Raw genomic sequence first — 16,353 nt, 5'->3', positions numbered from 1 at the left:
TTTCTGAAAAAGCGGTCTCCTATGATGTTCAGCAAGTTTTTGATATAATAGTCTTTCCGAGGCAAGTTTTGATTGTGGGTAACTAGAGATGTATTGATGTTTGAGATCTTAAATTCTGTCCCAAATTTATCAGAAAGAATGAGATGGGAAACCTCTTACATACCATGGGAGGGTGCACAGGAATTTGAGTAAACTGAAAAGAAGTGAAAAGTAAGTGCTGTTGGATAATACAGGTTTCACGCTCAGAGAAGTTGCAACCTAAGTTCAGATGAAATTTTGCAGCAAACTGTATCAGCTCCCCTGCAAAAAAGAGGTTCTTACCTTTATTTGCTATATTTTAAAATAAGCCTTGTTATTACTTAGCTGGTTAGATGCTTGAAATAATTTTAAGTTAAAATTAAATTAAAATAACTCTCTTACTATGCCAGGAAAAACATAAAAGCAGGCTTAATGTATTTTAGTGAGAGAAACTTTTCAGGCCATTTTGTCATCATGTGGCTTTTTATTCTTTTTAATTTATGCTGAATCTCCTGTCCAGTCGGACATGCCTCAAAAAATGAGGAGCTAGCATTGTACAGTCAGTTCTCAGAATGATGGGACAGAGTAATAGAGATGAAGTAAAAGCACTTTAAAATATGCAAACTAATAAGAATACACATGAAAAACATGAACCTGTTTGTGAGGAGAATGGGAGCAGCCTGAAGAAATTTGCTGCTGAGTGGTCTGAGCACCCTCCGTGGTGTTGTGCATAACCAAAGGCATGGACTGAAGACAAGACTTAAATCACAGCTTGGTCAATCCACCCACAGAAAATCAGGAGTTGATGTAGAAGCTTTACTAATATAAAGATGGCAGATACCCAACTTGCTCATGTATTTACTGAGTCTATGTATTTTAAAGGTAAAGAAAATGATGTCTCCTCTCCTGGTTGCATGGGTATATGTGCAGCTGCAATACAACCAGTATAGTGCCTCTGGGTCTGCAACAGAGTCTCAAAATGCAACTTTCTTAAGCTTTCATTACAATGATACTTTTAAAGCCTAATGGTGTGTAAGTGGCAGTATTAGTTGTTTCACTGCTGAATATTTCAGTTCTTGGAAAGGAGAAGTAGGTGGAAGTGGAGTGTTTATGCCACTTTCAGGAAGGGCATTTAGAAAGAACAGTTTTAAAAAGACAGTGAATAGAAAAGAAATTAGAGAAAGTAGAATGAAGAAGGGAAAACCGTGGCCAGGATGCACATGAACTTGAAGGCAGAGGCTGCAGTACTAAATAAAATGGCTTGTGGTGAGCCTGAGCACTGGAACTTCTGATTAGAGGGGTTCCTGGTACAGTTTTGGCCTGTGGCAGTTAATAGTCTTCCAGAGAGTGCCTGGGCTGGAACGCACGCACCAGGCACTGTTCCCAATGTGCATGGACCTCACATACTCTCCCGGCAGGCTTTTTCCCACTGAAACATTTTTGCAGCTCTTCAGTTTCATGTTGTGAAAGCATTGCTGTGATGACTTGCAACACAGCACTGGCATTGATTAAAATTCTGTCTCAAACCACACATAATGGTTATGTCCACAAAGCCATAGGGCACTACACGTAGCCAAGCAAGGTAGCATGGGCATGCCACAGAATGGCCTGTGGTCTGGTTTTATGTAGCAGTATAGACCTAGCAAAGGAACGACATTCCCTGTTTGCCTGTTTGGATGTAGCTGATAAATGGATGGGGTTGCTGTGAAACTGCGACCTCACGTGACTGGGAGTGCCTGCCTTATTGAGTAGCGCTAATGACGGGGGCTTCATCTGTATGGATCTTCCAATAAACTAATTTCTACAGAGTCTACCACTAAGCACTGTTGAATGTGACATATAGAGAAAAAGTGACTACTAGGAATAACTAAAAGTTATATTACTGCGCAAGAGGCATATTTTGTCTTTGCCTTTTGTGCAAAATTCTTGTGAGGTCATGAAAGTAGAGTAATGAATGTCAACTGATGAAGAAAACTACTGCATAAACAAGTGTCATGTTATGCATTGATGATTGAGCCTCAACCTCAGGACACATAAGACTCTGTGTGTGTGTGTGTCTATGTGTTGATATGTGTGTACGTACAGGTAGTACCTACCCACCTGATTTATTTTTATCCATCACTGAGATATAGCTATTGCGTAGAAAGAGCTTCTTAATAGCACACTAGGACAGTGTTGTCTAAAAAAATTGAGAAGTTGATAAGCAGAATTTATTCGAAGGAAGCAAAGCTTCAAAATGGTTTATAAAGTAAAAACCTATTCAATAAGAAAAAAATTTATAAAGCTGTAGTTTGGTAAAGAATAAGCACCTTAATGGGAAGATGCTATTCATGTAGTATATAGACTGTTAATTGAATGCAGAAGATGGTGAGGAAAAGATAATAATATACTATTTCTAAGCCCATAATGTCAAGCACTGAAAGAAGTTACCAGTCAGAGTGTTAGAAGAAAAGGAAGGACTTTGATAACAGAATTCTAGTACAGGTAGGGTTTGCAATTATGTGAACCAGTTATTCCTCCCTTTTCTTCTTCACAGCTTTTGGCACAGGAGACAATGAAGAAAAGTAATATTTCTAGCTGAAAGTGACCTGGGCCCCTTGGGCTTGACTCATGCTCTTCTTTAGCCAGAGATCATGTTCCTGAGTCTTAGACAGCTTGGAGACGAGCAACAGTTATAATGATTATTCCTCAGTACTTGTGGAGATGCTTCCCTATATATGATAAATTCTTTAGCATTCTTCATATATGGTTCATCCTGTATTTAGTCATGGAGCTACTGTTTGGGTACCTTTAATATAATGCTTTTATTTATTCTTCAAAAAGTTAAGTTCTAATGCAGTGCTGTTTCCTGAAAGTTGTGTAATAGTCTTTACAAAATAGGCAGTACTTTGGGATCCAATGCATTTTCAAGAAACTACATTTTCAGTAAGTAGAATTATCTGTATTTTTCAGTGAGAAACTATACATAGGTTTAGAAAACAAAAGCTGAGATCATAACATTAATGTATTAGGATGTGTTTTAACAAATTAGGATAATTTTAAGCCTCCCAAAATCAGAGATATGGAACAAAGTAGTGGGACCAAGGTGCCCTGTGGTGGGCAGGTGAAGCGACCTGCTTGGAATCAAAGAAAATTGTCATTTTCAAAGTTTGAATTAGAAGTCTGAACTTGTTGCCTGCTGATCTTGTGCTAACATTTCTGAATGCATCTTCCTCATGCTTTCAAATTATACCGTAAAGCTAAGATATATTTTTCTGAAAGAGCCTTTATCAAATGTCTAGGAAAAAACCTGTCCTTTATAAGAAATGCTTACTCCTATTGAACAAGAGAGATGTGTGTGTAAAATACACTGGATGTATAATTACGGGGAAAGTGGATGCCGGCAAATGTGAGAGAGCCACCCCTTTAAGCAAAGAATTTTCCTCTTATACAAATTACAGGATAAATGGATGCTGGCAGACGTGGAAGAGTCAGCCCTTTAAGGCAAGAATTTTGCTGTTACATAAAAGCTTGTTCCTAACATGTCAATCGGTACAATATGTCCAGTTGTGGTGTTTCAGACATACCATTTTGTACTGTTCATGCTGTCTGTTTAGAGTGCTAGTCCATTCTTTCATCTAGCCACATGAACTCTGTTATTTTAAATCTTTCCTGATCGTGAGAGATTGTTCTCTGCTGCAGGGACAATGTACAATGGGTAATACTCAGATGTGAGAGCAATGCCCAGCTTTTTTGAAAAATATGAGGCACTATCAACCAACTGAAATAACAGCATTAAAAATAATATAAATGAGAGAGTGTTCCAATTTTTATACTTGAAGATACAGTGAACTATATGTCCTTATGCACCCTTGGTGTGCCAGTCATGGTTTTGTAGACTTCTAGCATATGCCTCCAAGTCACCTCTTTTCTATTCTGAAGAATCCCAGCCAACTAGATAGATGTGAAGCTTGTTAATCCTTTCAGTCTTCCTTCTTTTCTTTCTTTGAACCTTTTCAAGTTCTACTATGCCTTTTTTGACACAGTGGACCCAAAACGCACACAGTGTGCTCCAGTGTAAGCAGATTATGGATTTATCCAGTGGCATAATCATGTTTTGTGTTTTACTCTTGGCTCCTTTCTGCTTAATTCTTAAAATCTGATTTGCTTTTTTGCTTGCTATTGAAAACAAAAAAAATTTCAAACGTTAGAAGTTACTAAGAAAGTCACTTAATACACTGCTGAGGTTGCTTTTCTCAACCAAGACACCGAAGTTCTAGGCCACTTTTTACTATAGGAGTATAAAATAATTTCAGGTACAAAGAAATAATTCTTAATAGCCATTTTCTTTGATCACTATAATTACAAATATAAACACCGTAATCATTAGGATTATACAACAATATACGACACAGAGAGAATGTGATTGTCATTATGTAGTATATAATTGCCATTGTGCTGTCTTAAGATTTTTATGGTAAAAAAAAAATTACTACTTGTAATTTGTATTCCTTTTTGTATAGATCTGTTGCTCTGGATTGCCTCTCCTACTAATACTTTTTGTGTGTGTGTCATATAACATGCAATAATGATTTCAAACCAGAGCAAGACAAAATGTCAAACAGGGCAAAAATGTCATAACGACAGTGTTCTTTTTCTCCAGCTTCTTTTCTGTAGTATGAGGTGTTGAAAAACGATAAAGATTTTAACACTTCTTTCAGCATAATGTCAGAAATCACACATCTGTCAAATTAAGTTCTAATTTTGTTCAAGAATTTATTATCATTCTGGCAGACTCAAGTCCAGAATTGCTTTTTGATAAATTCTGAGGATAGAAGAGCAAACATTATAATCATGTCATTTTATAATTAATGCTTGCTTTTTAAAATTTTTACTTTTTTTTTCCAAAAATCAAGAGCCTCATTGAGTTGCTATGCTGTTTCAGCACCAAATTTTGAATATGCAGAATGTTAAGCTAAAATAGATTTTATAGGACCTTTGCTTTGCAGTTTGACACTCGTTATTCTGTTAAAAGCTAAGTTTTGAGGCCTTGGAAACTGCAGCAAAATTTATTTGGTGATAACATAATGAAAGTATTTTCACATTGTTCGTGCTGTGTTCACAGCTGATAATTTTTATGTACTCCGTTGAAAAGCACAATGATGTTAATATATGAGAAAACAATGCAAAAATCATTCCTTTGTATTTTTTGCTTGGGGTCAATTGATAGACTAAACTTGTTTAAATGGCTGTGCTGTTTTGAATCAAGTATAATAAAACTTACTGTAATTATTAATTGATTCTCAAGAACAGAATGTGAGAAAAAGGATCCAAAGTTTGCAAAATAGTATCCATAGCTCCTCCAAATAACTGCCTCTCATTTTTATGTAATGAAAAAACAAAGGCAGATGGATTTCTAGTCTGCTAATACCATTTTATGCTATTTGCAAATACTAGACCTGTTTCGATTTTTTTTTTTAAATGCTAGAAAAATCCCTAGGTACAAGCAACTGCACTGTCAGCTACAGAACTTTCCTAGGAAATGAAGTAGGTACCGTAAAACTGGTTCGTGCAATGTGAAATTTAAAATAAATATGGAATCCTTTATACTTGTCTTCTGGTTCTTCCATTTTTAGCAAATAGTTACGTAAAATTGTCCATATCTGTCCTATCTGCTCTTGTCATATCTCTAGGGAAAGGGAAGAAGATATTTCAGCAGGGCTGGAGGAGGCACGTTGAGCTGAGTTCTGCTTAGCCTTTGTTTTCACTATTATTAGCACCAACAGCTGGGTCTCCACCTGCTAGAAGTTACTCTGCGGAAGAGTTTTGAGTAAGCCATTTTCACAACCTTTCTGAACTGACATGTAAAGATACTTGCTTTTGGGCTTGATCCTGGTGGGTGCTATTCTGTTGTGCTTTTACAGGCCTTACCAAAAGGCAGCTAGCATTAGGATTGTTCACAAGCAGCTCTACAGATCGTGGACGTAGAGGGCATCAGCATTTGTATTGTCCAATTTATATCCTGTTTCTTATGTTGGAATTTGTTCCATAGCCTTCCAGATGCAAATGAAAGCAAATTTAGCTGCTTACACACCTTTCCTTGGATGAAAACAAGGATTTATTTCTTAGTTGCTTGATATTGACATTTTAAATGGAATCTTTGAGTGATTTTCAAAGGAGTAGTATTCAAAGGAGTCTGTTGTTACCTTGCCTGTCTACTTGGGTACCTAAAACCTACTGTGAGCTCATGATTGCAGCATTTCAGCATCTTTGGATTATTGGCCTATTCATTTTTATCCCACAGGTAACTCCTCATTATACAAGGTAAGGAGGGGCTGGGATACCTGGGTGATGAGAAATTAATATGACTGGAATGCTGGCCAACACAGTGTAGTATCAACTAGAATAGTTCTGTATTGACTCTCAGTTCAGCAGAACCTATCTGTACAACCCATAGCAGAGGAATAGACCTGGAAGACTGTAGTATAGCTGTGGTTACGCGGCCTGTACTTAACCTGATAGATCGTATGAGATCTAAGTTGGCTTTGCTTGGAGTGACACTGAGAGCCTCTGTACCTCCAGCATAGCTAACACCCAAAGCAGGTAACACTTGCATGGATATTTGAGAGTTGCTGATCTTTTGACGTTGTGCTTTGTATTGTTTCAGCATTACATTGTTCCAGTACTGTTAACATTTGTAGATGTGAGTACTTTTCAGCGTAAAAATGTGCAGGATCTGTTCTGTTTGCTAGTGGAGCCATGTGACTGATAACTATGAGAGCTTGGCAAACCAGAGGAGTAAGATGCTAGCTGTATAACTAACTAAATGCATTATAGAGGAGAACCTTTTCTTAAATTTCTGTAACGCTTATAGAAAGTTTGATATGATGCTGAATTTTCACTGGAACATACAATATTTCAATGAATGAAAATCATCAGAGATTCTGATTAACGTCTGAAATCATTCATAAAACAGTTGAAAATAATGTCAGGTTTGACCCAAAGCCTGTTGATCTCACGGGGTTTTGATCTCTACTATTATTGCAGATCAATTAAGAAACTGTAGAGGAAGACAACAGGAGACAGGAAAGCTGTATGCTTTATTTTTCCTCATGTATAGTTTACAATAATTTAGAAGTTACAGGGAATTTCTAGCACCATTCACCTAAATAAGGAAAATATCTACTTTTTATTGGAAAACTTATTTCAAAGGTTGTTTCTAAATGGCTGTATCATTAGGCTTTCCAAGTAGAATTACAGAAATTGAAAGATTAACTCCTCTACACCCTCCAAACTCCACACATCTACCAGCATTTAAACTAAATAGGTAAATATTTAATAAGATGCTAGAACAGATGATGATCCAGTACAGAGGGGTATCCCAGGAGAGCTGCATTCAGATCTGAGCTTTTCCACAGTTCCTATATGACTTTGATTGAAATATTTGAACTCAGACTCTTAAAAGTATTTAGATAACATTACCTGCCATGTATTTCAGTTGTAATTAGGGATTCAGATGCTCACGGGAGCTATGCTATATCACTTCAGACTGTAATTTCCTATCAGTAAAATGGAGGAAGAACATACCCTGACTTCTCTGTGGTTCTCTGAGGGTGATGTTGTTAACCACTGAAGTGTTCAGGATTTATGATACGTATTCCACGATCTGAAGAAAGAGCAACTGGAGATTCTGGTGCTTCTCAAAACTAAGAGGGCATAGTTTTTATTTAAATGAGATTGAAAACTGCTGTTGTGATAATTCTCAATTAATGCATCCAATATGCAGCACTAAGCTCTTTAGTATCAATCAAGCAATCAGATGATAGAATTCTTATGAAAAATGTATCTAAACCCAAGGTAAACTAAAGAGATGAATACTCTAATGATACCTGGTAATTAAAGTAAGAGGGTCTGATGGAAAGTTGTGCTGTAGTACAACACTTGTGTGTGTAGTTGTGCTGTGGTATATTTGTTTTGCTTGCAAGCAGAGATACGTATTTCTCTCTGATTCATTGAGTATGAAGAAAAGCCATCCATTGGTGCACATGGACATGATTCCTTCCCAAGTGCATATAGGGGTTGGGAACATATATAAATGGCAGGTTGGGAAATAAGTGCAAAACATGGCAATGACAATGGAAATTGTATAAGTATTTTCAATAGTTTGCAGTGGAATAGCACCATCACTGCCTTTGAAGTTGGAAAAGGTAGTAGGTTAACACAAGCATATCAAATCACACACACTGAGCACAAGATTTGTTCAATGAGTTTCAGTTCACATTCGCAACAGAACGTAATGTGCCTGTTCTCCAGGTATAAGGTGGTGCCACATCTTGTCTCCTGACCCAATGTACTGCACAGCATCCTGCATCACATGGCTTGGCATATGAGGTCTTTCACAATGAGAGTGAAGAAAGTTGAGAGTTCTTAAGAGCTGTTTTTCTAAGCACTCAAATGGATGTTACTCAGCCTGGAGGTTCGGAGGGGTTTTTTTGCGAGTACAACAATTGCTAGAGATGAAGGAACACTCTTAAGGAATTGTTTTGAACAGTTAGAGCCGTTAATAGCTACAGAAGTATCAGCCAGGCTGTAGCTTTTAAGTTTTTACAAAATGGTCTTTGAACATTCATTTAAGATTTTTACACAGGTACAGCATGACTGAACAAGTAGTGGGTGCTTTTGTGCAGTGCGTGAATAAAAATGAAACGTGGGTGAGATATGAAAGCAGCAACAGTTTCGGTTACCGTTAAGAGCGACGAAGAAACAGTTGTGACACTCTGAAATGTTCCTGTTGTGCACTGAGAAAACAACGGCTTTTTCTGGCATGGGTTGTACCAGTTGTAAAACAATGTGTCTGATTAATCATGCATTCTATTGAAAAGGAATGGGAGCTTTGCTGAGGCATGATTCATTGTTGTCTGTTGCAGTAATTAAGTGTTGCTTGCCTTAAGGTCAGCGTGACCCTGTTTATTTCAATTTTTCCATCTTGAGGCTCTGTGCAGTTGGGTTTAAGGAAGAATCAGCAAAAGATAGCAATTTATTGGTTTCTCTAGTTTTTGGCAAGTGTGTATTCCCTTTCATTATTTTCTTTCTTTTTTTTTTCTTCTCATTCATTATTGAATCACTGGCTGTTTTATAGAACTTAATTGTCCTTTTATTTTACTCTTTAATAACATTTTTTTCTCAGAGTTTTTAAAAACATATACTATGATGGTTAAGATCCTTGTCAATTCAGTGATATGAAGAACAAAAGTACTTGTATGATTTTAAATAAAAAGCAGTATTTAAAAAGGTTCTTATGTGCCTTTAGTACACTTTCATATGAAAGACAATCCTATTCCAGCTATCCTGTTACTTTATAAATAGCTGTTCACTACACTCGCTTCCTCAGTTTCCTTCACATTTGTTAGTGTTTCACAGTTATTGTGCTTTTATTTATAACTTATTATTAAGTTATAACAAATAACTTATTATTAAGCTGCACATTATTTTGCAATTCTCCTCAACGTCTTCTTTAAAACTCCTGTTTCTTTAATACCTGCAAAAACTGAAGAGTAGTCTCCTGACATGTTTTTTCTGGCAGCATGATTGGAATAGCTCGCAATCTTGAGGATAACCGTTCTCTGCACCTTAGAGAAGTGATATTATCCCCAATTTACAGTCAAACAGTGGAAGGACATTGAGGTTACAGAAGAAAAAAAAAAAAACACAAAAGAAAACAAAAAAATGCAGGCAAAGAACTTAGAAGAATTTACACAGAACATCTCAAACTGAAATCCACAGCTGTGCAGGGAGATATGGCCCAAGGGCCGTGCTCTGCAGCGGCTCCTACCCACACTGCTGGGGGTAGCATTCTTCAGGAAGGAGGGGCTGTGTCTCCAGTGCTCTTCACAGGACTTTTGTGCCTCTAAGGCATGCGTTTTGTGCATGTGTGTTCAGATGGCCAAAATACTGTGAAGTATGTTTCACAGCTAGCCAGAATGGACTGCTCATGATCTCATGGTGTGGCACGTGCTGCATGCCCGGGAGCATGGAGTGAGAACAGGTGGGTGAGGGCAGCAGGCCTTTTGGGAAACTGTTGGAGAACTATGTAGGGTGATGAGAGCAAACCTGACACAATATTGTCCATGCTGTCTAGAGAAAGGAGTGCCTTATTTAACTACTAGCAGAACTAAAGCTGAGTGCAGAATGCCTGGATGTAAACTAGCGTGTATGCAGTGTAGACAATTGCGTGATCAGGAGCTAGAAGCAAACTGGAAGCCAAGTCATTTGATAATGTAGATGTATCTGTAGACATGCGAATTTTTGACTTTGGGAGTGTGGTTTAGTTTGAGATTAAGGATTTGATTAAGTTTCTTGTTTACACGCTTCTTTTGACATTTGAGATGTCCTCGGGTATTCTGCCTGGCTTGGTCTCCTGCAGGTTTTATATTGTGTTTGTGGGACCTATGCAGCTGTCTCAGATACCCCAGAGCATATCAAAGACCACTAAACATCTATGTGTAAGCAACTATATTGAGCCCCAAGACTCCTAAATATAGAGGCCTTCATGCAGACATCTACAGCTGCAACTCCTGATAGTCAATGAAGATATAGCCAATGTGGTCAATGGAGCCAGGAGAGTGATTCAGCTCACGTTGAAGTAAATATACACTAGCGACTGGTCAGCTGAATCACTCTCTCAGCTCCATTGATTTCATTGATTATAATGGAAATTTCTGCCTAGTGAACCAGTAGATGCCTGCAGTCTGATTCAGTTGCCTAAATATAGGTGCCTCATTTCATTTGAAGTTCATTGGTTTACCTGAGATGTCCATAAAGGACTGGCAGCTATGACACAGGACTTGCCTCAGACCTCTGCTTCTTTGCAGCAGCAGCTAGAATCCAGACAGGATACTCCAGGACATCTCAAAGTTAGAAGATGCCTGTGGTTAGGCAGCTGAATCGCACTCTGTATTTCTCGATGATCTTAAAGGTCTCCTTTTGTACATGTCCAAAGTACAAGACTGAGCGTATTTCTCAGGGAGAAGACCATCTGGGCTCGACATAAGTACCCTGAAAAGCTCAACATGGTAGGTATTTTTAGCCTATATATATGGCATTTTATATAAGGTTTTATACACATTTCAGTATTTCTGCATAAACACAAAAGGCAGGTATGCCTGCAACCATTTTAAAAACATTTTGAGAAGAAAAGTAGTTGTCTTGCAATTAAACCAGTCATTCTGATTGGCAGGATGCAGTTTTAGTTCTTTCATACACAATCTGCATGCAGAATGCTTCAAATACTAAGTTGTTGGGTGTTTTGGAGGGACAGTCTCCATTTTTCCCTGCTAAAGCTGCTGGACAAATCAGTCATTTGATCACAAATAACCTTTTCTCATCTTCTTGGGGAAAAAAGGATTAAACTTAACAATAATATCTTAATTTTCCTTTCTGGTTGCATGGTGGACCAACTCTTTCCTTGTTTTTCCTTATAAACGAATGTCCTGGTAACATATTTTCATGATGCTGTTTACGACTTTTGTCCTTGTATCTTAGTCTGTGCTTTGAATGTCTGAAAATCTTGTTACCCTGAGGTTGTAACCTCAGGTTATGTCTCTTGTTTCACTTCTATTCCAGTGTTCTCAAACTGTGGAAAATATGCCCTGTAGATGCCTGTCAATAAGAAGATTCTTTTCTGTAAGTGCCTAGGGTACAAGGTATATATTTTACATACCTTTTGTTGTGATAATTACACAGTCAGCTTTCCCCTAACAACTGTTCTGTCAGTTCGTCACACTACTGACTCATTTCACACAGATTCAGCAACTCGTTTCAGCAGGCAGACCCACTCTTTTCTGATGTATGTTGCATCAGCAGCTGCACACTGACCAACTCCCACTGGTTCTGTATACAAGATCTCTTCTACCTAACCTCCATGCTCATCACCCATTCCTAGCATTCCTACTCTGGGTACTAATCAAAGACAATAGGGTCCTCTGTACTTGCTTGCCCTTTCTCCTTCTCCTCTGGAACCTCTGCTCCATGCCTATATCCAAAGCAGGCAGGCCCCTTTCACTTCCTCCATTCCATTATTGAATATCAGGTTAACAGCTTCTTCTTTAACACCTACCCTATACTAGTATTCTTTAAGAGTGATGTGGTGTTTCCAACCCCAAAGCAAAGTCAGAGATAGGCACTGCAGCATCCTAGACTTCATTCTAGACAGCATGCTACACAGCATCCTAGAGAAATTTTCTTCATGAATGCACTACGGTTATGGGGCAAGTATGTTTGGCTGGCATCGACCAAGTTATACCTCTTTAAAATGTGAATTTTCTGGCTTGTGTTATTGTTGACCTGGTAAATTATTAAAAGTGACTCTTCCAAAAATAACGTGCTTTCACCAAACAAACATTGCAGTGTTTGTTTTCCTTTTGGATTTCTCTAAACTTTGGCTGTCAATACAGTCTTTTAAGTGTCATCTTGTCAGGTTAATATGCTTAAGGTACAAAATTGTACAGTGCTGATAGGAAACCAGACAGTGACTTCTGCATTCCCTAGCTGAATGATTTTGTACCCTACTTGAAAATGACATGACTGAGGTCTCCCATATTTGGCGTTAAGTATAGAACATTTATAAAACTTCTAGTTCACTTCCATAGTAACGGAAAGACATACCAGTCACTCTCCTAGAGCATTGCTCACTACTTTCTGTACAGCTTCTTTTTCACATTCCTTCATACAGTGCTTGCATCTAAAATTTAAGAAGAGAATAGAATAGAATAGACTATTTCAGTTGGAAGGGACCTACAACGATCATCTAGTTCAACTGCCTGACCAATTCAGGGCTGACCAAAAGTTAAAGCATGTTGTTAAGAGCATTGTCCAAATGCTCTTAAACACTGAGTATATATACAGTATATATAGAGTACAGAGTATATATTTTTAAAAATTATCAAATTACCAAAATTACCAAGCTTTCCATTAATATGAAAATTGTCTTGAGTGAAAACACTAAATCACCTAAGTCTCCAAGGGATTCCTCAGCAGGCCTTAAAATTCAATTTTTTCCCCTTTGTGTTACAGAAGAAGAATCAGAAGGTGTAGTTTCAAGATTTAAAAATGTTATTTAAACCATTTTCATAGTCTGGAGAAAAAGATCCTGCTCTCACCACCACCCCTAGCCACATCTTTCTGGTCCTTTTCCTTTGCATATATTAACGGCCGTATACTTTATGCATAGCTAGATGAGGGATCTGATCTAGCCGAACACTACCCTACAAAAATTACTAGTTTTCAACCGTATCAGCTCAGATCCATGCCCCTGAACAAAAGAGGGGGAATACACGATCAAGAGTGAGAGACATTCCTTTTCAGCTGTAACTTGAGTTTCAAGCAGCTTGAGCCAGTCGTGAAACCGTATCCTGAGAGTGAAGGGTGAAAGCGAAGTTTCACAAGCTGTACTGAAAAATAATCTCTTTTCATTGTTCGGTGTATCCTGCATACAAAGGTTATATGCAGGATAACCTTTGCATATACTTATACAGAACCTTATACATACTTATACAGAACCTTAATTCAACCGAGACCCTAGGTAAGTGCTTGATTTTGCTAATTTCAGTGATACTTAACTGAGTTTAAAATCAAGCACATATCTGGATGTTTCATGACTTGGAGCCATAGGAAAAAGAAAATTCAATTTTCAGAATAATTGCTTTCATCTTCTGAAGTGATGTACTGCAATTTGTGACCTAAGGAAACGTTTGATAAATATACGTTTACCAGAAATAAGCGTTCTCTGTACATGTACTCTAGATGTATCTTGAAAAGACGCAGTGTTTGTTTAAACATGATACAATAGCTGATTCTTTGTATATCCAGCATTCTATTGAACATAGTCTCTCAAATACTGTTTTGCTTTCCTATCCTTTTATTCGGAAGATACAGGCATAGTACCAACACAAAGATAATATTGCTACATACCTAATTTCTGTTCTCTTGTTAATCTTTTCTTCTGTTAGCAAAACGAAGTACCCACAGTATACACTTTATGCTTTCTTTAGTGATTTTGTTATCTATATAATGCAAAAGGACACCCCCATTTCTTTAAAAAACCCACCTTCAGTCCTTCCAAAAACCTGCAGCAAAATCGTTGACGTTAATAATGCTTCAGACTGATAGATTGATATGTGCCTGGCCAGGAGCAGCATGACCCAGCACAGCACTTGGGTATTAATAAGACATAAAGTCAGACCATTTATCATTTAGTATAGCCAGCACACAAACCAGAGAACAGCTTGCCAGGGTATATTGTGGTCTCATTACTTTGTTTTTGCCATAGTTGCAGAATAGATAGCTTTGAAACCTTCCTGTGCTCTGCTGTGACAGGAGAGTGTTCGTGTCATGGCGACCCGACTGAGTTGTTCGGTTGCGTACAGTGCTGACTCAGGAGCCTTAAGTGTCCTCACCAATTTGCCAAGCAGCAGACTCTTCTAAATCACAAGAAGGAAAACTTCATGAAGATATAATCACTGGCAGTTACCACAGGTGTAAGATGTTCAGCAGTGCAATCAGAATATGAGACTTTGGGAGTAATTTACTGGATGTCACTGAGGAGCACATGCTTTCATTACGGTACAGTATATTTTTTATTACATAGCTAGTATTTCCATGCTGAAAAATACTGTTACTGCTTAATGAAAACATTAAGATATCAAAAGATAACATAGTCACACTGCCTTATATTGGTTACTGTTCAAATATGGTAGTTGAGAGACATTTTACAGCTAATATTCATGTTTTAAGTATATGCATTTGTCTGCATTTTGTGTACCTCCTGCCTTGTCAGTCATTTGCTGTCTTTGGGGTGAGTGATTTCCTCTCAGGAAAACTTTGAAATATTAAAAAAAAAAAAAAAAAGCAGAGAACTTGAATTTTTAAAACCTTAAAATAGAGAGCTCAGAACTCAAACTCCTAAGTTCAGTTTCTTAAGTCAATGAAATTTGACCTTTGTACTGGTTCTTTAACTAAAGGTGCTTCTTTAATGCTTTTGGATTGCGTATTTACGTTTGTGAATGTTTCTTATTTAATGCATTTTCAACATATTATATGTATGCAACTGATCTCCTGAGTATACCTTGATGTTCAGTTTTATTTTGCAATGTAATACCTTCATCTAGAGATGTATTTGCTATCCACAGATGGTGAAGCATATTTTAGGCTGCTCCCATGGTATTTCTGTCCACTCTTTGTTCATTAGATGGAAAATATGATCCAGATATAGCGTAGTGTGCTCTGTCAGAAGAAATCAGTGAAGATCTCTTTCAAGCAGTGAGGCCCTTCTCTGTGAATGAGGTAAAGCCTCTAAACCTGTGCACTTGCTGTATATCCTTGGAGAACCGCCACAGAGACTGGCTGGCTCTGCTCTCCTGCTCTGAGAGACGGCTCCATAGTGTCTTTAAGCTATACATCCCAGTCTCCGTGTGTTCATGTGGCTGTCCCACTGCTTCTAGGAATGAGCCTAGAGAGGTAGGCTTGGGGTAAGGAAAACAAAAGTCTGGTTTTGAGGATGGCTCAAAAGCTAACCTGTGCAATCAGTGTAGGATTACTCCCTGTATATTCATTTTGGATTCTGAAAAGATTCTCAGAAACAGTCTCTAGCACCAGTAACCGGAAGAAAGAGTAATATACTCCGTGTGCTGATGAGAATTTTCTTTGGAAAATACGCATTTCAAGATAATCTCTCTCCTTCTGGCTTGCCAGTCTGCTTCCTACTGCTTTACTCTAAGATCTCAAGTGCTGCTGTACTCAAAGGTACAGAGCAGATGTGCGAGACAATTCTTGGAAAGAGAGTTGTATCTCTTTCCTGGGTAAGGGTGAGAAAGCCTTTGCGCTTACAGAGCTGGGAAAGGGAATGACCTAGACCTGTACAACGTAGGGATCATTTTTTACTAATTTTCCACTCGCCACTTTGATCATCGCTTCCTAGCGTTGATTTGTGGCACCTCCTTCCCTCCCTTTCTCCTCCCTCTACTTGGCTTCTTCCTGCTGCTTAACAAGCTCAATTGGTTTTATGCATGTAATTCTTTTTTTAAGAGAGTTTGAAGGTGGTCTCTAAAAGAATTGCTTTCATCCAAAGCCAGGAGCTGATCAAAGCACCACACAAAAGCCGAATGGGAGCCAAGGCAGAGCTGCCTGACCAGCCATAGGGTCAGGGTTCTGCGCTGGAGAAATAGTAAAGCATATCAGCTGAACTATGCTGGAAGCTGCTGATAAGGGATTTTCTCTCCAGTAACACCTGCAAAGTTTATGAGATCCTGCAGGAAAATCAAAGAAATCTGCATCAGAATACGTTGTTTCCTGCAGAGAGGA

General features: G+C 38.1%; 1 protein-coding gene across 13 annotated transcripts in view; it reads left to right on the top strand.

Annotated features, from left to right (window-relative positions):
* GREB1 (growth regulating estrogen receptor binding 1) overlaps positions 1-16,353 on the top strand; it is a 103,045-nt gene that overhangs the window by 16,379 nt on the left and 70,313 nt on the right. The window contains exon 1 of one of the 13 annotated variants that reach the window (XM_072858587.1): positions 5,731-5,827. The exons of 11 other annotated variants lie outside the window; for them this stretch is intronic. The gene's annotated coding sequence lies outside the window, so the exon portion shown is untranslated. Of the gene's footprint in view, positions 1-5,730; positions 5,828-14,400; positions 14,617-16,353 lie in introns of those variants that run through there. One more of the 13 variants, XM_072858583.1, reaches the window with a different exon arrangement.

Source organism: Ciconia boyciana, chromosome 3 (genome assembly GCF_034638445.1).
Source record: "Ciconia boyciana chromosome 3, ASM3463844v1, whole genome shotgun sequence".
Lineage (NCBI taxonomy): Eukaryota > Metazoa > Chordata > Aves > Ciconiiformes > Ciconiidae > Ciconia > Ciconia boyciana.
This window is presented reverse-complemented; position numbering and strand designations above follow the sequence as displayed.